The sequence below is a fragment of the Hevea brasiliensis genome, chromosome 14 (genome assembly GCF_030052815.1).
Source record: "Hevea brasiliensis isolate MT/VB/25A 57/8 chromosome 14, ASM3005281v1, whole genome shotgun sequence".
Taxonomy (NCBI): Eukaryota; Viridiplantae; Streptophyta; class Magnoliopsida; order Malpighiales; family Euphorbiaceae; genus Hevea; species Hevea brasiliensis.
In genome coordinates, this window is record NC_079506.1 from 59,702,324 (window position 1) to 59,729,280 (window position 26,957).

Below are 26,957 nucleotides of genomic sequence, written 5' to 3' on the forward strand. Positions count from 1 at the left end.
TACCAAAGTCATTTTCTTGTTTAGTGCATTTTAATGCAAATTCTCGGATTCCGACACTGGTTTGACCTAGCCGGACGATCTAGTTCCCTCGGTTTTCGGGTCTCGGTCGAAACTACAAACTTGTAGATCTAGGTCTTATGGACCGCGGTGCAAAAATGTAGGTCAATCCGAGTTAAGTAGACCAAGTTATGGTCATTACACTATTGCTGGTCAATTGGTATCAAATTAGGTCAATTTTGGGTCAATTTGGTCAACTCTGGTTCGGCCAGTTTTTGGACCCGAACTTGTGCAAGTTGTTTGACTTGCTTATGGTCATTTCTGGGCTTTGGTGTGTTCATAAGACTTGTAGGTATGGGTCTTAACTATTCATGGTTAAAATTTCAGGTCAATTGGACCTGTTTTGAGTGAGTTATGGCCTAAACACTCACTGCTGCCCAATTGGTCATTTTTCAGGTCCTAATTGCACCTAATCCGAATTGGTCATTTTCTTAGGTCACCTTGCAAGCAGAATTTTGGTATGTTTTCTCAATGAAAGTTGGCACATTTTGTGCCTAGTTCCACCTCCAATTGGTCTCATACCAATTGAGGTTACACATTTAAACTTATTAGCTAAAATGTACACTGCCCTTGGTTACTTTGCTTAACACACATCAATCACACACATTTACCTTAAAATTTGTTCACTTCCCTACCAATCTGTTTTGGTACATTACCAAAAGCATATTCTACTTTACATTAACATTACTTTGGGCAGATTACAATTACCCTCAACACACCAAATATAATTCACATTTACAAATTCTAAGTACCATTACATACACACCTAACCATTACAAATCTTACATACACTTTACAATATCAATCTACATACATATCCATCAATCCTTCTAGGTCAATATTCTGCCTACACTTCCATGAATACATACATTTACTCAAGTGTTCCCAAGCTGCCGAAAATTGTCCTTCAACATCAAAGTGCCCTGCAATTTACCAATTCCCATCCAAGTGCATAAATCACCATATATATGTGAAATAATTCACTAGGATATTAAGTCACCAAGATCAACATTATTTCTCATCAATTATATGCATAATAAATCATTAAATGTGTGACCCCATGGCTGTCCAAAAATGGCTATCTCAATAACTATTTAAACTTTAAAATTTCCTTCACCAAACTAACACCCATTACATGAACATAAAGTTTAACAAAGGAATTCTCAAAAATGTAAACTTACCTTTGATTGTAACTTGCTAAACCTTCACCAAACTTCTCAAATTTGGTATCAATATCTTCCTTGTGATGTGTAGACCATTTTTGATGAAGGAACTCAAGTGATTAGAAGTGAAATGAGTGGTTAGATGAGCTTGCATGAAAAATGGCCATGGTGGTTCCCATTTTCTTCAATTCGGCAATGTTTATGAAATGAGGAAGATGAACATTCTGATGGGTTTAGTGGACTTACATCAGCCACATTTTATGTTTAATTTAATCCTTTAGTGGTCCACTTACTCATTTAATTATATAATAATGCTTAAATGTGTTATTTACACATTTTTCACTCCATTTTTGGCTATTTACTTTATGTACCACCAAATTAATTTTTCATTTCATTTTCTAAGTGTAATATTATTTATTTTTGATGGACATTTAGGTCAAAAGACACTTCGGGATGTCAAATGACCATAATGCCCTTGTTCAGGTGGCATTCCCAATTTTTCGGTATTACCGGGTTTTGTCTGTTTTTCGATTTCTCACTTTTCTTTGTACTAATTATTTAATTTTTCTTTAATCTTTCTAATGAGATTTATACTTCAATAAGGGTCTATTTATGTCCTAAAAATGTTTTCCAGGGTTCCCATGATCCAGTACTACCAACGGTCCACGCCGTGACTTCCCGGTGCGGTCACCCATCGCTAGGTTTCCCGGCTCACTTATTCGGTTACATTTCTTTGCTATGATTTTTCCTTTGTTTTTCTTGTATTTTCTTTTCTTGTATTTCATTATTTATGTCTCCTCTCTCATATCAAGGTGTGGTTCTAGGCATCCTAGCTGTCCGGACAACACTGGTCACTGGAACAGCAGAACGCACTACCGAACTTAGGGGTGTTACATCTCCAATACCTACGCGTTACAAAAGCAACACGCTAAGCAATTTTGCTTAGTGGTGCCAATTATAAAGAGAAATAAACTAAAATAAAATAAATTAATTGTTCATGATTTTCGATGCCTATAGTCTTTGCAGACTAATTCTTCAGAAATCTTTAATAAGATTGTTCATCTAAAGCTTTTCATGTTTTTGTTGAGCATATTTTATTTACACTTAATTTAGTTGTACTGCATGTTAATACACTTAGTTTAACGGTCTGAATTTAATAACACTTAGATTAACTGGCCGTGTAGCCTATACACTGACCATACTGGATAAACGGATATACTAGCATTGGGTACCTAGTACCTCGGGCCGTCACACCATCGATCACAAAGTGTATCCCGGTGTGCAAATAGAGTGGCTAAAAAGCCACATAATAAATCTGGCAATAAGCCAAGTATAATAACACAATACATATAGCCGTAGGCTATTAAAGTTACAGTGCTGCATAATAGGCGTAAAAATACAGTATGGCATGAAGCCATTTACAGAACAGCTGTCAGAATCCTATTGGCATGTCAACCTATCCAAACTAGTCAACTAGGCAAACTAGGGCATATTACAAGATTAAATATTTATTTTTAGGGTTTACTAGTCATTATACAATTCACTGTTCAATGAAAATGTTGACTTTTTCATACATCATGCATAAGTTGATTCTAGTATTAACATATCGCAATTTACAATTCAATATGCTGTCAATATAATGCAATTTACCCTTTTCATAAGTCGGCATTCATTGCCAAATTACTTCGAGCATCATTGTATGTAAATATAAAATTCTCAATTTTAGTGTGCTAGATTAGTCTAGCTTAAAGTCCTATTTCTCTTGGTTTTTAGCTTCTAGTCAAAGAAGCAAAATTATAGCTCTATGTCTTATTGCACTCCTGGCAAAATTTCAGGTCATTCTGAGTTGTATAGACCAAGATATGGTCAATTTACTAAAGCTGGATAGATTGCACCTTTAGTGCAAAATTTGGTCAATTTTAGGTCACATTTAGCTCTGGCAGTTTTGGTATCCGAACTTGTGCAAGCTATTTGACTTGGTTCTGGCCATTTCTGGGCTTTGGTGTCTTCATGAGAATTGTATCTCTAGGTCTAAGCTATCCATGGTAAAAATTTCAGGTCAATTGGACCTGTTTTGAGTGAGTTATGGTCATCCTAATGACTACTGTTCATATGGTCAAAAATCTGGGCCTGCACTTACCAATTTCGAATTTGGTCATTTTTAAGGTCAGTTTCTAGGCAGAATTTTGGCAACATTTCTACATGAAAGTTGGCATCTTTGGTGTCTAGTTTCACCCCCCATTGGCCACATACCAATTGGGTTTACAGTTTTGCACTTTTGACCTAATGTAGGTGCTGCCAACACACACAACCTGCATTTGAACATTACACTTCCAATTTTGACAATCCTCCTCCTCCCAATACTTCAACATTTAATCATGGTACTTCTATATATATTGTACACAATTCCAGCAAGCATTTTGGGCAGAACACTAAAGTCCTCAATGCACACAATACACCATTAATGTTTAACATTTACTTCAACCCAAATTGGTACATCAACACATATAACACACATACACTTCCATGGCAATTACACAAACTGCCCACCATTCAACATCATCATATTTCATTGTAAATTTCATAAACTCACACACAAATTCATGATATTTAAGGCTGCCCAACATGGCAGTTTGCTAAAGCATCAAGGTCCCATTTTCAAACCCTTAATTCAAGCACCAATATGCACATACTTGGACCTTAACCTACTACAACTTCCATTTAAGTTAATCAACCTTGATTCCCATCCATTAGAGGTAAGAAAAACTCAATCACAACAAACTTTCATGGCTGCCTAAAATGGATAAGTTCATACCTCAATATTTTCTTCATTTCTCTTCACCAAATTATTCACCTCAACCTAAACACAAGGTTTACTAAAGCAAGCGAGAGGATTTGGACACTTACCACCTTTGGAGCTTGTTAAAAACTCAACTAATCCCCTTCAATTTACCATCAATCTCTTCCTTGTGATGTTGTGAACAACTTTAATGAAGGAATTAGGTGGAAAACATGGCGTGAAGGTGGTTGCATGAGAGGTTAGGAAGCTTTGGCCATGGTGTTTTCATGGTGGTCCATTTCGGCTGGAGAAGATGATGCAGACACTGAATTGTTTTGTGGACATACACATGTCCTTTAGGTGTTTAAAATACCCCTTAGTGCTCCACTCACTTTTAATTAAGTTATTTTATATGTTAAGATTTTAATTATTCAATTTATACCCCATTTCTTGCACTATTTATATAATGTATCCCATTTTAATTTTTCATGACATTTCCAAAGTGTAATATCATTTATTTTTAATGGACATTGAGGTCAAAAGGCAACCCTAGGTGTCAAATGACCAAAATGCCCCTCTTCAGGTTGTATTCTCGATTTTTCAGTAACACCGATTTTTGTCTGTTTCTCGATTTTTCGTCTTTCTTTGTACTAATTTATTAATTTTTCTTTGATATTTCTAGTGTCAATTATATTTCAATAAACCTTTACTTACGTCCAAAATTTAATTTTGAGGGTTCCCCACGGTCATGGGATCAGCAACGGCCTTCCCGGTGTGGTCACCCATCGCTGCAGTGCCTGCTCGTTTAACTTAGTTTCATTTTCTCTCTTTTATTTTTCTTTAATTTTTCTTTTATTTTCTTTTTATTTATTTCATCATTATATGTCTGTTCACTATCACCGAAGTGTAGTTCCAGACATCCTGACTTGCCCGGACTGACATTAGGTCACCGGAGCAACAGAACGTACAGAACACGTACAGTGGGGATGTTATAACTCTTCTCCTCTAAACAAAAATGTCGTCCTCGAAATTTACTCAGTGTAAATAATCAAAGAACAACAATCTTTTTGTCTTTTCGCATTTTTGTGTATTATAATACTTTACTTCCTCTTTAATCTGTCTCACTAGTCTTAGTTTTAAAATTTTATCCTTATCTTGATTTACTATCGAAAATACGTAGCTCTATACAATAGTCCCAAGTTGGTACTGTAATCTGTAGCTTACAGCACAAACATCGAGAACATTGCGTAGTTACCACGGTATATTCCAATAGATCAGATTTTCTAACATCTTATCTTTCTTGACTTCACTTTTTGGAACTGATTTACCTTTTTAAATTTTTACTATTCCACTCAACTTAATATTTGTAAGTGATTTTCATTCTACTATGGTTACTATCGTCTTAAAATCCACTCTACTTCTGTCAGTTAATAACAATACCTCCCATCTCAGGCCAATTTTTTAGAAACCATATCCTATTTTCCATCATACTGTGGTCTAATGGTTAATAACTAGAATATCTTGTTCAGATTTATCCATTCAAATTTGAATTTCTTTCTTTACAGATAATATAGTATATTTACCTGATGTGTCTGTTATTTCCTTGCTTCTTCATTTCCTTATATTGTTTTATCAATGTCTAGGTCTGGCTCCTCTCTAGCTTCCATGGCATACACTTTTGGTGTCACTCTGACTTTCGGTCTTTCAACCATCTCAGAAATAGCCTTCTGTGAAATTTCAACCGTCTCTAATTTACCAGATCTTCTACCCTTTTGCATTGTGGGGGCAGGTCCATCAGCTTGTACTAGAGCTGTTAAGTCACTCCTCTGGGGGCAATCTCTTATAAAATGATCCATAGCCCCACACTTGAAACACTCTTCCTTTAACAGTCGACATTCTCCTCTGTGTCTCTTACCACAGTGCATACATTCTAGCATTGGGGCTGATCCCCTTGTTACTGTGTCTAGGGAGCTAGCTACAGATATTCCAAACTGACTTCTCTGACTCTGTGTTTGGTCCTGTGAACCTTTAAACTTTTTATTATCAGTTGATGTAACACCCCTATTGGTATAGCCTGGTATATTTCACTGTTCCGGTGACCGGTGTCGGTCCGGACAATTAATGGGATTAGGGCCACACTTAAGACAATTTGAGAAGCCATAAACACAAATAATTAGTAATGTTTAATTAGTTAACTATAAATAAGAAAAACATAACATAAGAGGTTAAACGAGCCGAGTCACAGCGATGAGTGACCTCCTCGGGAACGACTGCGAAGTCATTTTAAACTCAAATTTCGAACCGTAAAAAGTGACGCTGCGGTCCTTAGGACCCTTATGAACACAGTGGAAAAGAGAAAATCACGAAAAAGAACTGTTAAGTCAGTCAAATAATTAGGTCAGGGAGCCGGAAGAAATATTGGATTATTTGCAAACCGGGATGAACCGGCGAGGGTCAATTTGGTCAATTGACCCCGAGAGCTGACTCCTGACATAACTGTCAAATAAAATCGGAGAAAAGAAAATTTCGGAATCGACAATAGAATTAAAGAACTAATAGAAAAATAAATAGAAAAAAAAAAGAAAAGGAAAGAAGTTAGAAAAGTCAAAGGTGATGTCATAAAAGAATTAATAAATTGAATTAATTAATTTGGATTTAAGGGTCTTCCATAAGCAAAATAGATAAAAGAAAAGAAAAAAAAATTTTTTGATTACTTCATTCCCGTCACTCTTTCTCCCTCATTTCTCTCATTTGCCTTTCCACCATTAACACCCATTTCAAGCTTTCAAAAGCTTGATTTTATTTTATAAACTCCTAACTCCTTTAAGTAAGTCTTGTTCTTGGACTTTGACAAGCATCTTGACAACAAAAAGAGGAGGAAAGAAAGAAGATTTGAAAAGGGAGAAATTCAACAAAAGAGGTTAGTGGTTAGTTTTAATATTATGTTTAAATTCATAATTAAGTAGTTGAATTACACTAGAAATTGTGGAAAAATACAATGAAATAAATTGTTGAAGGACCAAACCTAAATTTTAGTCAACTAGGGTTTGAGGATGTGTATGCATAAACTTGGTGAATTTAAAGGTGTATGTGAGCTTATTGGTGTTGAATGATTAGCATTAAAACAATTAAGTGTGATTAATTACAATAATTAGATGAATTAGGGTTTGGAGGCCTAGGGTTTGAGGCAAATTTTGGAGAAATACATAAATGGCATGTTTGACCTATTGTGAAGTGAAATAGTGGTCAATTATGACCAAATGAATTGTGTGGGAATGGTAGGAAATTAAACCAAATTCGTAGGTCAATGGTCATGCTGGCAGCATGACCAAACCCACTTTGAAGGACCAAAACTCAAATTTTACAAGTCCAATTGATATGCCACCAATTGGAGATGAAAATAGACATAAAAGAGCACAATTTTCATTAAGGAACCATTGCCAAAAACTGACCAAAACTTGGTGAAACAATTGACCAAAGTGAGTTGATAGCAGGCTGCCATTGCACTAAACTGACCAAATGAACAGTGTGGTCATAACTTGAGCTAGGTAGGTCAAATTGACCTGAAATTTTACCAGCAATTAGATATGATATAGACCTAAAACTTTTATGAAGAACACCAACCCAAATTATGCCATTAACTCATTCAAATCATTGAGCAAAGTTAAAATTTCTGTACTGAAATTCTGCAGATTTTTAGTTGAGCAGCAATGTTTGGATAGCTATAACTCTCTCTAGAAAACTCGGATTTAGGCGATTCTTGAACCGATGGAAACCTAAGACATAGTACAACATTTCATATGAAGAAAGTGAGACCAAATTATGAACTTAACTTGATCAAACAATTGACCAAAGTTGAACCAAAAATCTGACAGCACCTAAATTGCAGATGAATATGAGCGTGAATGAAAGAAACTTATTTTGGCCATAACTTGAGCTACAAAACTCCGATTGAGGTGATCCAAAAATGAGAATACACTTAAGACAATAAGGAACATTTTCTATGAAGGAAATTTTGTCAAATTCCAACAGTAGATCAACCAATGGAATAGTGCAACTTCGGAAACCAAAATCGAAAATTGGCAATTTTGCCAAAATGACCTAAGCTTTAAACAAATGACGAAAACCAACAAGTTTGGTGACCAAAATGTGGTATGTGGGTGAAGTTGGAGTTCCCATACCTATTAAGCCTTAGAAAGTCAATAATTTGACTTGAATAGTGCAGTGAATAGTAACCAAACACAAAATTTCGAGAACGTCGAATTTAACACGTTAGAGTTAGGTAAATGTGAAGCTAAGTTTATTTTGAATTTATTTTAAGTTCTAGTACTGAAACATTGTAAAATTGTGTGTTTCAGTTGAAAAGAATATCGAAGGAACAGAGGAACCGAGTCGAGGCTAAAGGACGACTCGTTTGAGGTTTGTGCACAATATTACTATGCTTTAAAAAAAAAATTCATTGATTAAATGAATGAAATATGCATTTTATTGTTGCTTTGAATTGTTGAAAGTATTGTGACCTTACTTATGATGTTTTGATTCAAATTGTGAAAATTATTGTGTATATTTGAAATGACAATGTTTAGCAAATTGTTAAGATAAGTTTTAAAACCACAGTATCATGACCATATATTTCAACACCTCACTAGCACGACTAGTGGGGGTAATTAGTTTCAATTTTGATTCCTTCTCTGGAGATGAGTTGAGGAGTTGCAGTATAAGAGGATGAGAATGGATAGCCATATATTTGAGCTAGCTAGCCTTGTGACATGATTTCTCTTTAGCCTGCAGCTATCGAGATTCATGTGATTTCTCTTAGCCTACGGCTATTGAGATTCTATTTGTTTGAATTGCATGATTTAACCGTGGGTTTTATGAAATGTGTTTTGATACTTTGAAATAAACTTGGTTTACATGTAAAATCTTACAATGCATGATTGTATTTAATTTTCATGTTTAGTCAAATTTTTGAATGAATGTGCTTTAAGTTTTGCATAAAGATTATTTTAGTATATTGTGCACCATCGAGTCTTAGTACTCGTGATAGCTTTATTCTTTGTCAGATATAGAGATTAGAGGAGCAGCAGAAATTTCTTGAGGTGTGTGAAGTCATCACTTGAAGTCTTGGATATAATTTATACCCTAATCGTAAATATTTCTTTTGATGTATATATTGCACATAAATGTATGGACATGTACATGGGTCTTGAGCAGCTTGTACAAAGTTTGTATAAAAGTTGTAATAAATTTTAGTTTGGACTTCCTGAATGTAAATTTTAGTATGATGAATATATAAATTGTTTATCTTGAATGGAATACGAATAAATGATATTGATGGATGATATTTTGAAGAAATTATTGAACTTGTGAATTTGAGAAATTGATTGAGATTGAGTTTGAAATTGAAGTAGTGGTTGAGAAAAACTTTTAGAAGTGCTTTTTGCAGGTATTCGAAGAACTGTTTTCTCAAAATACAGAGGAAACTCTGTCAAAATTTTTATAAAATTTGCGGAAAACTAAAATGGCCAAAAATATTAATTAGTTTTAATTTCAACTAAATGTTTTAAATACTTATTTGAAATGCTCACCACTTGTCAAAGATAAGAAAATTGTTTTAAAATCCCTTGTAGGGTACTTAATGAGTTATCGGTAGGTGAAGTTCGGTAGTTCATTAGGTATTCTACGGGATCATGTTATGCCTTACAGAGGGGTTAGGTGTGACATGTTTTAGTGGTATCAGAGCTAGTTTTTGAATTATGTTTTAAATTGTGAATTTGTGTTTTTCTTTGTTAAGTACAACTGCTCAATGTCCATAATTGTTACATACAGTGCATTACATCATGAATATGACCTAACGGAGGGAAATCTCCTTGTGTTATTTGTTCAGGAGATACCCTAACTTCAGACTGAAATGGAAGAAGGGGAACGCACAGTTGAGCAGTCTGTTGAAGCTGAGGCACAAGGAAGCCCGACTTTACGAATGTCGGTGGGTCGACAAGGCCCCACAAATGCCGCAAATTCTGCCGATTCGCATGAGATAGCGGCAATGTTTCAACAAATGGTGGGGTATGCCTACTCAAGCTCCACCCCAACCACTGTGGCACAACCACCGCCTCCTTTGATAAATTGCTAAAGTATTGGGCTGCAGAATTTAAGGGTCCCGTGGACCCTTTAGAGGCAGAGCAATGGCTTGAAAGAAAGGACAGAGTGTTTAAGAAAGCATCGCCAAGATGAGCTGAAGTTGGAATATTCTGTGTCGCTACTGCAAGGGAATGCGTATGATTGGTGGAAGACCATCCCCCACAGCTTGGCTGAACCACCAGTGCTGACCTGGGATGACTTCATCAGAGAGTTCAGACAGAAATACATCCTAGATGGATATGTTGATCAAAAGTTACAAGAGTTTTTGAGTCTAAAACAAGGAAATAGATCAGTGGCAGAGTATGAGAGGGAGTTCTCCCGCCTGAGTCACTATGCGGAGAGTCTCCTTACTACCAGCAAGGCAAGATGCAAGAGATTTGAGACGGGTTTGAAGCCCAGCATAAGGATGCAAGTTGTGGGATTTCGACACAGCAACTTCTCAGAACTTATGTCCCAAGCACTTGAACTGGAAAGAGTTGAAGCAGAAGCAACCCTGATGAAGGAAAATGAGAAATCGAGAAAAAGACAAGGGAAAGATCGGTTGAGCGAGTTACGGTGCTACCTCTGGAAAGAGAAAGAAGTTTAGTGGACCCAGCAGGGGTCGTGGTGGAAGTTTTAGTATAGGCAGATTTTCTAGACATAGACACCCTAGGTCGGCCGATCAGCGAGGGTTCACGCCCACCGTGAGACTTGTGGCAAGATTCATGGGGGGGAGTGTTATTGGGCCACTGGAGCCTGTTTTAACTGCGGAGGCAAGGGTCATTTAGCAAGAGACTGTACTAATGCTCCAAGATATGGTCCAGCTCCTACTACTGCCGAGGGATCTATTCAGAGTCCTGCTCCCAGAGGTTCACAGTCAGTTGGCAGAGGAAGAGGCAGAGGTAGAGGCACTGCTTGGCGATCGAGGCACAATTGGTCAGTCAGGACAAGGAAGTGCTTCAACCAGAATCTACGCAATGAAACAGCGAGAAGAGGCTGAGACTTCTGATGTGGTAGCTGGTACATTCTCTATCTCTGATCAAGAAGTATTTGTATTGTTTGATCCGGGTTCAACCCATTCATATGTTAGTGCTAGCATAGTTTGTTCACTTGCTGTTCCATGTGTGCAAATGGGTTTTGAAGTGCTAGTAACTAGTCCATTAGGACAAGAAGTCCGGGTCAACAGAATCTATAGAGACTGTCCTTTGGTGATCCAAGGACATATTTTCCTGTCAGTCTTAATTGAAATGCCCTTCAGAGAGTATGATATCATCTTGGGCATGGATTGGTTAGCCAGGCATCATGCCATGATTGACTGTAGACTGAAGACAGTCACTTTTGGTCTCCCTTTGTATGGTGATGTGGTAATACATGGGGAGAGGCATTTACTGCCATCAAACATCATTTCGGCTGCACTAGCCAGAAGGATGATTAAAAAGGGGTGTGAAGCATACTTGGCACATGTGATAGACACCTGGTGGGAGTCCAAGACTAAGGGACATCCCTACGGTATGTGACTTTCGGATGTATTTCTGATGAATTGCGTGATTACCTCGAGAAGAGAGGTGCGATTTGAAATTGATGTTATGCAGTGTGGACCCAATCTCCATAACGCCATATAGAATGGCACTGCAATTGAAAGAGTTGAAAGTGCGATTGCAAGAGTTGCTTGACAAGGGCTTTATCCGCCCTAGTGTGTCACCTTGGGAGCGCTAGTATTGTTTGTAAAGAAGAAGGATGGCACTCTCGGTTATGCATTGATTATCGGCGATTGAATAAGGTGACAATAAAGAATAGATATCCATTACCCGCATTGATGACTTGTTTGATCGGTTGAGGTGCGGTATGTTCTCCAAAATTGACTGAGATCGAGTTATTATCGGTGAAAGTACAAGAGCAAAGTATTTCTAAAGCGCCTTGAGAACCCGCTATGGCCATTATGAGTTCTTGGTCATGCCATTGGGTTAACTAATGCTCATTGCTTTTATGGATCGATGAACACTATTTTTAGACCATACCTCGATCGGTTTGTTGTGGTATTCATAGATGATATATTGGTCTATTCGAGGAATGCGAAGAGCATGATAGACATCTGCGGTTATCTGCAGACTTTGAGAGAGAAACAGCTATATGCCAAATTGTCGAAGTGTGAATTTTGGCTGAAAGAAATATCTTTCTTGGGGCATGTAGTATCAGAAGAGGGCATTAAGGTAGATCCAAGTAAGATTGAAGCTGTCCTTAATTGGAGGCCACCCAGAAATGTCACAGAGATTTTTAGGTTTATTTGGATACTACCGTCGATTTGTGAAGGGATTCTCCATGTTGGCATCTCCATTGACCAAGCTACTTAGAAAAGATGTAAAATTTCAGTGGACGGATAAATGCAAGCAGAGTTTTGATGAATTGAAGAGATGTTTGACTAAAGCTCCAGTCCTAACTTTACCCACACCGGGTAAAGAATATACAGTTTACAGCGATGCTTCTCACAATGGGTTAGGTTGTGTGTTGATGCAAGATCGAAATGTCATTGCCTATGCATCACGCCAACTAAAACCGCATGAGAGGAATTATCCGACACATGATTTAAAGCTTGTAGCCATTGTGTTTGCTCTTAAGATCTGGAGACATTATTTGTATGGGGAGAAATGTTATATCTACACAGATCATAAGAGTTTGAAGTATTTGGGCACCCAGAAAGAGTTGAATTTGAGACAGAGGAGATGGTTAGAGTTGATAAAAGACTATGATTGTCTGATAGACTATCAGCCAGGGAAAGCTAATGTTGTGGCTGACGCCCTAAGTCGCAAGACTATGGCAAGTCTACAAGTTACTCCTTTGTCTTTGGTACATGAGTTGAGGTTATTACATGCCAGCTTAGAGATTAGTGATGATGGGCAGACAGCGGTTGCATGGCATGTACAGCCAGTGTTGATTGATCAGATTAGAATGGCTGCTCAGAATGATCAGAAGTATCGGCCCGATGGAAGAAGTCGGCAGGGCAAGAAACGAGTTCTCAATCGAGAGATGATGGTCTCTTGCTACACCAGCGTAATGTGTGTTCCTAATGATGTTGATTTGAGGCGGATCATTTTGAAGGAAGCACATGAGTCTCCTTTGCCATGCACCGTGGCACAAAAATGTATAGGGGCTAAAGGAGCATTCTTGGTGGATGGGTATGAAGAGAGATGTGGCGAGTTTGTGTCCAAATGCCTAACTTGTCGCAAGTAAAGGCAGAGCATCAAGTACCCATCGGGTTGTTACATTCACTACCGATGCAGTGGAAATGGGAGAGAATAACGATGGATTTTGTGATGGGACTTGAGGACACGGAAGAGTCATGATGCGATTTGGGTCATTGTTGTGGTGACTAAATCTGCTCATTTTACGCGATTCGGATGGACTACGATTTAGAAAGATTGGCTAGGTTATACATTGATGAGATTCTGAGACTACATGGAGTGCCAGTATCCATCGTGTCGACAGAGATCCTAGGTTCACTTCTAGATTAGGGTAGTCTTCAGAGAGCCCTAGGAACTAGATTGAACTTCAGTACTGCATTCCACCCACAGACAGATGGCCAGTCTGAGAGGGTAATTCAGATCTTGGAGGACATGCTACGGGTTTGTGTGATTGAGTTTGAGGGTAGTTGGGATACACACTTGCCTTTGATTGAGTTTGCTTATAATAACAGCTATCAATCAAGCATTGGGATGCCTCCATATGAAGCTTTGTATGGCAGGAAATGTAGAACCCCGTTGTGTTGGGATGATGTGGGTGAAAGAAAAATGATTGGACCCGAAATTGTTCAACAGACTGAAGAGAAAATCAGGGTGATCCGAGATCGACTTAAGACTGCATCAGACCGTCAGAAGTCCTACATTGATCTGAAAAGAAGGGATATTGAGTATGCAGTGGGTGAGAAAGTTTTCCTCAAGGTTTCTCCTTGGAAGAGAATTATGAGATTCGGTAGAAAGGGAAGCGAGTCCTCGTTTATCGGGCCATATGAGGTTCTGGAAAGAGTGGGTCCTTTGGCATATCGGTTGGCACTACCTCCAGAGTTGGAGAAGATACATAATGTCTTCCATGTGTCTATGTTGAGGAGGTACCGATCAGACCCATCTCATGTACTACCAGTAGAAGAAATAGAAGTAAATCCAGACCTCACATATGAAGAAGAACCCATAAAGATTCTGGCTTATGAGGTGAAGCAGCTACGGAATAAACAGATACCATTGGTAAAAGTGCTGTGGAACCATCATTCGGGCCAAGAAGCTACTTGGGAACGAGAGGAGGACATGAGGAGACAACATCCACATTGCTCGTAGATTGATACTGAGTAAAATTTGAGACGAAATTTATTTAAGGGGGGGAGAATTGTAACACCCCTATTGGTATATCCTGGTATATTTCACTGTTCGGGTTAGGGATTTCGGTCCGTACAATTAATGGTATTTGGGCCACACTTAAGATACATTGAGAAGACATAAACACAATTAATTAGTAATGTTTAATTAGTTAACTATAAATAAGAAAAACATAACATAAGAGGTTAAACAGTAGAGTCACAATGATGAGTGACCTCCTGAGAGCAGCTGAAGTCATTTTAAACTCAAATTTCAACCGTAAAGTGACCTGCGGTCCTTAGGACCCTTATGAACACAATGGAAAAGAGAAAATCACGAAAAAGAACTGTTAAGTCGGTCAAATAATTAGGTCGTGAGCGGAAGAAATATTGGATTATTTGCAAACGGGATGAACAGCGAGGGGCAATTTGGTCAATTGACCCAGAGTGACTCTGACATAATCACAAATAAAATCGGAGAAAAGAAAATTTCGGAATCGACAATAGAATTAAAGAACTAATAGAAAAATAAATAGAAAAAAAAAAAAGAAAAGGAAAGAAGTTAGAAAAGTCAAAGGTGATGTCATAAAAGAATTAATAAATTGAATTAATTAATTTGGATTTAAGGGTCTTCCATAAGCAAAATAGATAAAATAAAAGAAAAAAAATTTTGATTACTTCATTCCCGTCACTCTTTCTCCCTCATTTCTCTCATTTCCCTTTCCACCATTAACACCCATTTCAAGCTTTCAAAAGCTTGATTTTATTTTATAAACTCCCTAACTCCTTTAAGTAAGTCTTGTTCTTGGACTTTGACAAGCATCTTGACAACAAAAGAGGAGGAAAGAAAGAAGATTTGAAAAGGGAGAAATTCAACAAAAGAGGTTAGTGGTTAGTTTTTAATATTATGTTTAAATTCATAATTAAGTAGTTGAATTACACTAGAAATTGTGGAAAAATACAATGAAATAAATTGTTGAAGGACCAAACCTAAATTTTAGTCAACTAGGGTTTGAGGATGTGTATGCATGAACTTGGTGAATTTAAAGGTGTATGTGAGCTTATTGGTGTTGAATGATTAGCATTAAAACAATTAAGTGTGATTAATTACAATAATTAGATGAATTAGGGTTTGGAGGCCTAGGGTTTGAGGCAAATTTTGGAGAAATACATAAATGGCATGTTTGACCTATTGTGAAGTGAAATAGTGGTCAATTATGACCAAATGAATTGTGTGGGAATGGTAGGAAATTAAACCAAATTCGTAGGTCAATGGTCATCTTGCTGGCAGCATGACAAAAACCACTTTGAAGGACCAAAACTCAAATTTTACAAGTCCAATTGATATGCCACCAATTGGAGATGAAAATAGACATAAAAGAGCACAATTTTCATTAAGGAACCATTGCCAAAAACTGACCAAAACTTGGTGAAACAATTGACCAAAGTGAGTTGATAGCAGGCTGCCACTGCACTAAACTGACCAAATGAACAGTGTGGTCATAACTTGAGCTAGGTAGGTCAAATTGACCTGAAATTTTACCAGCAATTAGATATGATATAGACCTAAAACTTTTATGAAGAACACCAACCCAAATTATGCCATTAACTCATTCAAATCATTGAGCAAAGTTAAAATTTCTGTACTGAAATTCTGCAGATTTTTAGTTGAGCAGCAATGTTTGGATAGCTATAACTCTCTCTAGAAAACTCGGATTTAGGCGATTCTTGAACCGATGGAAACCTAAGACATAGTACAACATTTCATATGAAGAAAGTGAGACCAAATTATGAACTTAACTTGATCAAACAATTGACCAAAGTTGAACCAAAAATCTGACAGCACCTAAATTGCAGTATGAGCGATTACGTGAGCGATAAACGTATTTTGGACATAACTTGAGCTACAAAACTCCGATTGAGGTGATCCAAAAATGAGAATACACTTAAGACAATAAGGAACATTTTCTATGAAGGAAATTTTGTCAAATTCCAACAGTAGATCAACCAATGGAATAGTGCAACTTCGGAAACCAAAATCGAAAATTGGCAATTTTGCCAAAATGACCTAAGCTTTAAACAAATGACGAAAACCAACAAGTTTGGTGACCAAAATGTGGTATGTGGGTGAAGTTGGAGTTCCCATACCTATTAAGCCTTAGAAAGTCAATAATTTGACTTGAATAGTGCAGTGAATAGTAACCGAAACACAAAATTTCGAGAACGTCGAATTTAACACGTTAGAGTTAGGTAAATGTGAAGCTAAGTTTATTTTGAATTTATTTTAAGTTCTAGTACTGAAACATTGTAAAATTGTGTGTTTCAGTTGAAAAGAATATCGGGAATGAACTCGAGGAACCGAGTCGAGGCTAAAGGCCGACTCGTTTGAGGTTTGTGCACAATATTACTATGCTTTAAAAAAATTCATTGATTAATTGAATGAAATGTGCATTTTATTGTTGCTTTGAATTGTTGAAAGTATTGTGACCTTACTTATGATGTTTTGATTCAAATTGTGAAAATTATTGTGTATATTTGAAATGACAATGTTTAGCAAATTGTTAAGATAAGTTTTAAAACCACAGTATCATGACCATATATTTCAACACCTCACTAGCACGACTAGTGGGGGTAATTAGTTTCAATTTTGATTCCTTCTCCGGAGAAGTGTTGAGGTGTGCCAAGAGAAGAGGATGTGAATGGATATCCATATATTTGAGCTAGCTAGCCTTGTGACATGATTTCTCTTTAGCCTCGGCTATCGAGATTCATGTGATTTCTCTTAGCCTCGGCTATTGAGATTCTATTTGTTTCAATTGCATGATTTAAGCGTGGGTTTTATGAAATGTGTTTTGACACTTTGAAATAAACTTGGTTTACATGTAAAATCTTACAATGCATGATTGTATTTAATTTTCATGTTTAGTCAAATTTTTGAATGAATGTGCTTTAAGTTTTGCATAAAGATTATTTTAGTATATTGTGCACTGCGAGTCTTAGTACTCGTGATAGCTTTATTCTTTATCATGCAGATATAGAGATTAGAGGAGCAGATCGAGTCACGAGGTGTGTGAAGTCATCGGCTTGAAGTCTTCGGATAAAATTTATACACTAACAGTAAAAATTACTTATGATCTATATAATGAACATAAATGTATGTACATGTACATGGGTCTTGGCGGCTTGTACAAAGTTTGTATAAAAGTTGTAATAAATTTTAGTTTGGACTTCCTGAATGTAAATTTTAGTATGATGAATATATAAATTGTTTATCTTGAATGGAATACGAATAAATGATATTGATGGACAGTATTTTGAAGAAATTATTGAACTTGTGAATTTGAGAAATTGATTGAGATTGAGTTTGAAATTGAAGTAGTGGTTGAGAAAAACTTTTAGAAGTGCTTTTTGCAGGTATTCGAAGAACTGTTTTCTCAAAATACAGAGGAAACTCTGTCAAAATTTTTATAAAATTTGCGGAAAACTAAAATGGCCAAAAATATTAATTAGTTTTAATTTCAACTAAATGTTTTAAATACTTATTTGAAATGCTCACCACTTGTCAAAGATAAGAAAATTGTTTTAAAATCCCTTGTAGGGTACTTAATGAGTTATCGGTAGGTGAAGTTCGGTAGTTCATTAGGTATTCTACGGGATCATGTTATGCCTTACAGAGGGGTAAGGTGTGACAGTTGATATACTGGACTGCCCTGGTCCAACTTTCCTCTTACGCTGCCTATTTTTCCTGCTCTGTTCACTTACTCTGACTCTCTCTACTTTCAGTGCAGCTTCGACTAACTTGGCAAAGTGATTAATCCCTAATGCTGTAATCATTATTTTAATATTATCATTGAGCCCTTCCTCAAATCTCCTGCATCTCTCATCCTCATTAGGGACTATTTCTCTCCCATAATGGCTTAGTCTGACAAATTCTCTTTCATATTCAGCCACTGTCAGCTGTCTCTATTGTAGGGTAATAAATTCCCTTTTCCTCTCTTCCAGGTATACACTACCCACATACTTTTTTCTGAACTCAGTGAGAAAGAAATCCCAAGTTACTTGCTCTAGTGGCACCTCACTAGTCACTGCATCCCACCATTGCTATGCATCATCTTGTAGTAGTGATACAGCAGCTTCCAAACTCTGCTCTGGAGTACAGTGAAGTTGTTTCAAAACTCTTCCGGTTCTGTCCAACCAGTTTTCAACTGTGACAGAATCATCTTCCCTTTTTCCTAGAAAATCTACCGCTCCAAACTTCCTGAGTTTCTCCAAATGAGATGTTTGATGTGGAGGTGGTGGTGGTTCCATAACTCCTACCATATGTTTAAAGAATTTAGCCATTTGCTGAAATGTGGCTGGTGGAGGCTAAACTGGTGCCTCATGTACGGGTGGAGCAGGTTCCATCCTGTCTCCAGGCTCAGTCATAGATGGAGAATGACTCTCCACCTCCTCATCGACCGCTCATTGCGATGTGGAGTCCATATTCTGATCAAAATAACTAATCAAAAGATCTGCATTAGAGTCATCTTAACACTTATAATGCAATGCATGATATGCAATCTATCTAGGTCTAGAAACGCCTAAACCGTGCTCTGATACTACTAAATGTAACACCCCTCACCCGTCTACAGTGTAGCCGAGTAAGGCGTGCCACACGATGTGCCGGAGCACTTAGTCTGTGATTATCTTATTTTCTAAATACTCAATTTGATTTAGGAAGCCGTTGTGTGAAATTTCTTTCATGATTGTTTATTATTTTATGTTTTGATAAAAATGAGTGTTGTAAAATTTTTAACAAAAATCTGGCAAAGTGCCGTCTGTAATGTAACACCCCTATGTTCGGTAGTGCGTTCTACTGTTCCTGTGACCAGTGTTGTCCGGACAGCTAGGATACCTAGAACTACACTTAGATATGAATGAGGAGACATAAAATAATGAAATACAAGAAAAGAAAATATAAAAAAAACAAAGGAAAAATAATAGCAATGAAATGTAACCAAGTTAAACGAGTTGAGAACCTTAGCGATGGGTGACCGCACCTGGAAGTTGCGATGTGGACCGTTACTAGCCCTGGACCGCAGGGAACCCTGGAAAATATTTTTAAGACTTAAATAGATATCTATTTAAGTATAAATACCATTAGAAATATTAAAGAAAAATTAATTAGTTAGTGCAAAGAAAAAGTGAGAAATAGAGAAAATGACAAAACTCGGTGTTATCGAAAAATCGGGAATGCAACCCGAACAGGGGCATTGTGGTCATTTGACATCCCGAGTTATCTTTTGACCTAAATTTCCATTAAAAATACATGATATTACACTTGAAAAATGTCATGAAAAATTAAATTGGTGGTACCTAATTCAAATAGCAAAAGATGGGAGCTTAATGTGAGAATTTGGAACTTTAGAATAAATAAATATTTAACCCTCACTTAGTGCTCCACTCACCTCACTTAAGTGGACCACTAAACCTTCATTTGGACAGATTGCTCATCTTCCTCAACCCTCTCAAAATTCAGCCGAAATGCTCCCAAAGAAAAACATCCATGGCCATCCCACCTTTGAGCTCCCATTTCCCATGATCAAGCCATGATTCTTCAATGCTTCCTTCACTAAAATTGTTCTACACAACTTGGGCAGTAGATAGTCAGTAAGAAGATCAAGTTTTGGTGAGGTTTTGAAGAATTTCAAAAGTAGTAAGTATGTATTTTTTATTATTGTTTCATTAAACTTTGTATGGATGTTATGGGTAGTTGAATTGTGGAAGGATTTTTGAAGTTTGATGAGTTAAGGGAGAGGTATATTTTTGGCAGCCATGGAACTTCAATGAGAGCAGTTTATCCTTGCATGTAAATGGTAGATTAAAGTGTTGATGAAGTGTTTATGTGTGTAGGAATAAATTGGGTGATGTATACTAAATGTATGTGAAAGTGCACTTGATTTTGGAAGCTTGGAAGCTAATTGAAGAGATGTACAATTCGGCAAAGTTGAAGTGTAGATCAAATATGTTATTTCATGGGTTGGTTTATGGAATTATATTGTTGAATTATGGTGCTTGTTATGGCAGCATGTATATGTGTATAAGGGTTTAAATGTGGACATGTAAATGAGCTAGGTTATGTGGCTAAATTGTTTGTAATTTGGACTTGGTAAATTTTGTACTATAAGGTGCATATTGAGTGTGATTACAAGCTAACAAAATGACCAACAATGTGAAGTAAAATGTGTTTAGGTTATGGTATAAACCAGAATTGGCATGAATGTGTAACTTGGTAAGTGTTAAATGTGTAATTGATGAGTGATGAACAATGTGCAATAGGGCAGTGTAGGTTTTATCTTAGAACCTTAAGTGTGTAACTCCAATTGGTATGAGACTGATTGGAGGTGAAACTAGGCTCAAAATGTGCCAACTTTCATGAAGGAAGCTTACCAAAATTCTGCTTGGAAGGTGACTTGAAAAATGACCAAATCCGAATTAGTGCATTGAAAATTGACCATTTGGGCAGCAGTTAGTATTTTGGCCATAACTCACTCAAAACAGGTCCAATTGACCTGAAATTTTTACCATGAATAGTTAAGACATATATCTACAATTATTATGAAGACACCAAAGCCCAAAAATGACCATAAGCAAGTCAAATAGCTTGCACAATTTCAGGTCTAAAAACTGGCCGAACCAAAAGTGACCTAAAAATGACCTAAAGCTACCATTTTGGTACATTCTGTCTAGCATTGGTAGATTGACCATAACTTGGTATACACAACTCATAATGACCTGAAATTTTGCCCCGCGTGCAATAAGACATAGACCTACAAGTATGTAGTTTTGACCAAAACCTGAAAACCGAGGGAACTAGGTCATCTGGCTAGGTCAAATTAGTATACCAGAATTCGACAAATTGCAATAAAATGCACTATACATGGAAATGAATTGGGTAATATGTACCAATACTAAAAGGCTATAAAATGTGACATATTGGTAACATTAAAACCTAATTCACCTAGACTGCATCGAGGGTCAACATCTTAGGTTGACTAAGGAAATAATAGAATTCAATAAATTAAGTATTAAGCCTTATTGTTAGAGACGATTTAAATGAGTACTAAAACACTTCAAATTGTGTGTTTCAGTTAGCAAAGACTCAGGAAAAGAGAAGGAACACTAAGTTAGAGCCAAGAGACATATATCAGAGGTTTGTGCATAATAGTTATTTCTTTTGAATTTTTCAATTGAAATAAATTATGATTATTTGTATGTTATTGTTTTAAATTGTGTTTGTGCACAATAATTTTGATTTCTTATTTTCTACTTAAAAATTTATTTGAACATTATAGTTTTAAATTGTGTCTGTGCACAATACTTTTAATATTCACTGCTTTTACTAGAAAATTTATTTGGAGAAATGAGTTATGAATAATTTTTTATTGTTTTGGCTTTGAGAATCTTATTTGGAAATTATTGTGTTGCCTACTTTGCAAATGGAAATTTTGAGATAAAATGTGACTTGGGAATTGTATGAAATATTGTGATATGGAATTGTTTTGATTCACACTTGGCATGACACTGTTATTATATTCCTCCCTCTTTGACTTATCAGTCTGAGGTGAGTGTGATTCTGTTCCTCCCTCTTTGACTTGCCAGTCTGAGGTGAGTGTGGATGAGTACTCATTATTTAGCTAGCTTCCTCCCTCATTGATTTCGATTATTGGGGTGAGTGTGTCTTGTCGCGGTGTACAACACGGCATGTGCGGAAAAATTGTGTCATGGCCTAAATTGTGTTATTGATTGGCAACACTGTATTATTCAGTTATTTGATCAAATGGTGTTGTTGATTGGCAACACTGTATTATTCAGTTATTTGATCAAATGGTGTTATTGATTGGCAAAACTGTGTTATTCAATTTTTTGATCAAATTTGTGTTATATGAACTTTGTAAATTGTGAATTATTTGATTTGTGAATTGTCGATAAAAGATTTATATATCGCATTTCAAATTGTTATTGTGCGTCATTGAGTAAATTTTACTCAGTGATAGCTTTTCATTACTGTCGCAGGTAGACAGACTGACAGGGCAGCAGACTAGGCTGCTAATGCTATATTGAGAGTTCATCGGGTATATTGAGTATATCATATTTTGCATTTTGTATTTTAATGTATGTTCACTGTATGTATATAGTGTCCTTGATTTTGAGTAGTTGTAAATTAAAATTGTACATTAAAGTTGTAAACTAAATTTGTAAATTATTTTGGTTTGTAAATATTGTGATATATTTCTTTTATCTCAGCTTTTGAAAACACTAAAAAATTATTGTGGATTGAGTAGACAAATGTTGAGAAACTTATTGTGTTGATTTGGATGTTGGATTTTGAGATTGAGAAATATATTTGAAGTGCTTTTTATAGGTTTTTGAAGAACTGTTTTATTCAAAATACAGATGGCATTCTGCCAAAATTTTTATAGAAATTATTAATTCTTCAAATGTGTTAGCTGTTTCACTTCAGTAAAAGAAACTTTTTAACACCTGTAATAGTGCTCACCACTGTAAAAAGAAGTAAGAAAATGTTTAAAATCCCTTGTAGTGTATTTAATGGGTTATTAGTAGGCGAAGTTTGGTAATTCATTAGGTATACTACGGGATCATGTTATGCCTTACAGAGGGGTAGGGTGTGACATGTAAATTGGACAAACAGTCCTTCTGCACCTGTTAAAAATAGTCTCATATATAGTATTCTTAACATCATAATTTCATTCACTGTCTCAATTTCTCACTAAAGTCAACAGACTTTCACAGTCATTAAACAGTTCCATAATACAGTCCATAATAATTCAAATATATCCAGAAAATCTTCATGTTATTTAATATATACAAAAATATTAAAAACTTTAGAGCTTTTATAATATTACAAAATACAGGGCTGAATTTCAAAATACAACAGAAGTACAAAATACAAGATATCCTAAGTCCTATCATGTATGCAATGCAGTGCAGATGACTTTGGACTCTTATGCAGATCTGATGTCTCACCTAGTCGTAGGTCTGCTGGGCTCTCCAGCTGTGTCTCCAATACCTATGCGTTACAAAAGTAACGCGCTAAGCAATTTTGCTTAGTGGTGCCAATTATAAAGAGAAATAAACTAAAATAAAATAAATTAATTGTTCATGATTTTCGATGCCTATAGTCTTTGCAGACTAATTCTTCAGAAATCTTTAATAAGATTGTTCATCTAAAGCTTTTCATGTTTTTATTGAGCATATTTTATTTACACTTAATTTAGTTGTACTGCATGTTAATACACTTAGTTTAACGGTCTGAATTTAATTACACTTAGATTAACTGCATGATGTAAATATGTCATATGTATCAATTAAAGACACTTGAGCAGTTGTACTTATCAAAGAAATATTCATACACACAGTCAAAATTTATTGAAAAACCATGCTCTGATACCACTAAAACATGTCACACCTTACCCCTCTGTAAGGCATAACATGTTCCCGTAGAATACCTAATGAACTACCGAACTTCACCTACCGATAATTCATTAAGTACACTATAAGGGATTTTCAAATTATTTTCTTACACTATAAGGGATTTTCAAATTATTTTCTTACATTTTGGAAGTGGTGAGCATTTTGGTAGGAATTAAAATCATTTATTCAAAGCTTAAAAACTAGTTAAAACTTTTGCCCATTTTGTTTTTCCACAAATTTTATAAAAATTTCGGCAGAGTGCCGTCTGTATTTTGAGAAAACAGTTCTTCAAATACTTGAAAAAAACACTTCCAATAAATTTTCCACAACTCCCAACCTCCAAATAATCTCAATTCAACTCAAAATTTATCAACTTAAAATATTTTATAACTTCATCCACAGTGCATATAGTACGAAATTCACAAATACAAATCTTAATTTACAAAAAGAAAATCCAAAAATAATATTATTACAATTTATTATACAACTGCTCAACTTTACATTGATACATAAAATATTACAATATTTACATCAATTAATTACAAGGGTATAAATAAATACCCGTACAAAAAGGATCAGTGAAGTCCTCAATATCAGTAGCAGCTCACTCTGCTGCTTTCTCCTTGCTCTTATCTGCGACAGCAAAATAAGCTATCGCTGAGTATAAAAATACTCAGTGGTGCACAATAAAGAATTTGAAATACATTACATAAATCATTCATTGATAAAACACAATTTAAATGCTGCACAATTACATTTCACAAATTATCAAAGCTCATTATAGAAAAATTTTGGGTCAAATAATTTAATAAACATAGTGTTACCAATTCATACACAACTTAAGCCATGACACAAAATTTTCAATCAATGCCGCGTTGTACACCACGACAAAGCAATCTACAACCTCACTAATCGAAATCAATGAGGGAAGTGGCTAGCTAGCTAATGAGTACTCATCCGATCTACAACCTCAACTGGTAAACCAGAGAGGGAGGAAAAATAATTGATCTCAACCCCATAAATGGGGGAATAATATGGTACTGTCATGCTAAGTGTGAATCCAAAATCAATTTAAAACAATTTATTCAATAATTGCATACAAAAATCAAATCAATTTCCAAAGTTACATTTTCATTCACAAAGTGGCAACACAAAAGTTCTTAAACTCATAATGCATACTAAATCCATTTTTCAATGATAAAATGCTTAAATAGGGTTTATTGTGCACAAACCTGACGTGAGTCTCCTCTAGGCCTTGACTCAGTCTCTCAGACTTTTCGAGTCTTTTTCAGCTGAAACACAAAATTTATAGTGTTTCAGTATCTTTACTTCATAACAATTCCAATAACTAATTCCAATATGTTTAAACTTATATTCTTGCAAATTTCATGTTGAGGTTACTATTCATGGTACTATTCAAGTCAATTTATTGACTTTCTAAGGCTTAATAGGTATGGGAACTCTAACTTCACCCACATACCACATTTTGGTTACCAATTTTGTTAGTTTTGGTTGTTTTCTCAAAACTTAGGTCTTTTAGGCAAAATTGCAAATTTTCAGTTTTGGTGTCTTAGGTTGCACTGTTCCATTGGTCATTTTGCTGTTAGAATTGGGCTAAGTTTTCTTCATAGAAATTGTTCCTTAATGTCTTAACTTTATTCTTCTTTTTGAATCACTCCATTTGGATTTTTTTAGCTCAAGTTATAGCCATTTGAATCATGGCTGCCGGATTGGACTTAACCCAGATTTCTGGGCACCAAACTGATTCTGGCAGTTTTAGGTCGCCAACTTTGGGTGGCCAAATGACTTGGTTAAGTGCATAATTTGGGTTTGTGTTCTTCATAAAAGTTTTAGGTCTATATCTCAGATGTCCACTGGTAAAATTTCAGGTCATTTAGACTTGCCTAGCCCAAGTTATGGCCAAATGAACAAACACTGTTCATTTGGTCATTTTTGTACAAGTCAGACTGCAAAAATCCAGATTTGGTCAATTTGTTCACTAGTTTTTGGTCACTTTTTGAGCATGATTCCTAAATGAAAATTGTGTCATTTTGTGTCTATTTTCATTCCCAATTGGTCTCATACCAATTGGACTTGTAAATTTTCAGTTTTGGTCCCTCAAAGGGACCTTGGTCTCTTGCCTCTGACTTGACCATTTTCAATCAGAATTTAAACTCACTTCTAACATTTCCAACACATCTCAATTGGTCACAAATGACCATTTTTCATCTCAAACAAGGTCAAACACAACATTTGACCAATTTCCACATTTTTTGCTCCCAAACCCTAAGTGTCCAAAACCCTAACTCACTAAATTGTTGCATTTAACTAATTCAATGCCTATATACATGCTTCTTCAACCCAATCAAGCTCACATACACTTTTAAGTCCATCAAATTCATGCATACACACATCAAAACCCTAGTTGATCGAAATTCATGTTTAACAAGACATGCATAATTTTTGAGATTTCTAAATTTAAATCCTCATCTTCAAGTCCACTTCCATGCATACATAACTAATTTAACTTAAAAGAAAACTTACCTTAATGAAGCTTTTCTATCTTCTCCAATTCTTAAATTTTCCCCTTTCTTTTTCCCTTCCAATCTTCAAATCAAGACTCAAGGATAATTTTTTGTTAAGGAAAGTCTACAATTGATGGTTACTTTTAGGGTTTTGGAAAGCTTGGGTAAGCTTCCATGGAGGATTTTGAGAGAGAGAGCTTGGGAGAGAGAGGGACGGCAATTGGAAGAAGATGAGTGTTTTCTTATTTTTTTTTCTTTTTCTTTTATTAATTTATCCCTTAGGAAGACCAAAAAATCAAATTAAATAAATTTTTAATTATAGTATTTATGGCATCATGCATGATGTCATGCATGATGTCATCTCTTTTCACTTTTTCAATTTTCTCTTTTTTTTTTCTATTTATTTTTTCATTAGTTCTTTAATTTAATTTTTGATTCCAAAATTTTCTTTTCTCTAATTTTATTTGACAGTTAGGTCAGGAGCCAGCTCTCGGGGT